At 35.1% G+C, this 952-nt stretch overlaps 1 long non-coding RNA gene across 1 annotated transcript; it reads left to right on the forward strand.

Moving 5' to 3' along the window:
* Nucleotides 1–364: 364 nt before the first annotated feature.
* LOC108377475 (uncharacterized) lies at nt 365–708 on the forward strand. The gene is made up of 2 exons (XR_001849328.1): nt 365–538; nt 598–708. It is a non-coding gene; the product is annotated as an uncharacterized LOC108377475 (long non-coding RNA).
* Nucleotides 709–952: the final 244 nt, after the last annotated feature.

Genomic DNA, 952 nt, shown 5'->3' on the forward strand with positions numbered 1-952 from the left:
TACCTAAATATGTAACATATTATCCTTACATTGCCCCGCGTTCTTATTTTGCATGAATAGAAAATATTTTAGTCAAACAATTAATGTCAGAAATAAAAATAAAAAATTCAATCTAGTACGGAAAATTTGGTTTTGCTCCGATGTTTGCAGTAATTTAGTCCTGAATCCATTTTTGGGGGTCCGAACACTGTTCTTTACATTTGTACTGTTTTATAAACCTCAAGCCGCAGTGTGGACAGCAATAGTTAGTGATGTGGTTAAGTTCGATTTGAGATGGTTAACTTTTTGGTGGGGGCATGGTATAAGAGTACTCAGTTTTTAAACAGTTACTATTAAGGAAATCCGATAAATAGTTATCGGCAATGGTCTGTATTATCGACTTGCACGTTTCTATTCTAGAAGATTCATGCGTCAGACCTTTTGGGTTCGTTTATTCGGTCTTCCACATTTTTTCTCAGTTGAAAATTAAAAGCGCACTTGAGCGAAGTTTCTGCTCGTCGGAGGTTTATCTTGATCGCAGTGTGACCACGTTTCTATTGTGAGTTTAATGACTATATTGTGTTAATTATTCTGGAATTTCTAGTATATTGAATCCAGGAAAAGATAAAGTAGAATACAACAGCTGAGAGTCGGGAGAAAATACCACTTATCAACCCGAAAAAAAGTATTTATTTTAAGCTCAGTACTCGTTGGCAAGGGCAATTATTTAAAAGCTGAAAAGTTTATTGCGTATCTAAAAAACGCAACGAATAGCCGAACGCGTGGAATCGAAGGGATTTTCAAGGGCCATTTAAGCAATCTAGCAAATTTTTACAAGGTAATTTTCGTGTATACGTACCACTAAAAGGAAAGAGAATATTATAGGGGTCATTGTCTTTATATAATGAAATTAGCTTTACAGGCAGAAAAAGGTATATGAAAGCACCTCGTCAGTTCAATAGGTGGAAATTTA

This window comes from Rhagoletis zephyria, unplaced genomic scaffold (assembly GCF_001687245.7).
Source record: "Rhagoletis zephyria isolate East Lansing unplaced genomic scaffold, Rhagoletis_zephyria_1.1 Rzeph_scaffold_12160, whole genome shotgun sequence".
NCBI lineage: Eukaryota > Metazoa > Arthropoda > Insecta > Diptera > Tephritidae > Rhagoletis > Rhagoletis zephyria.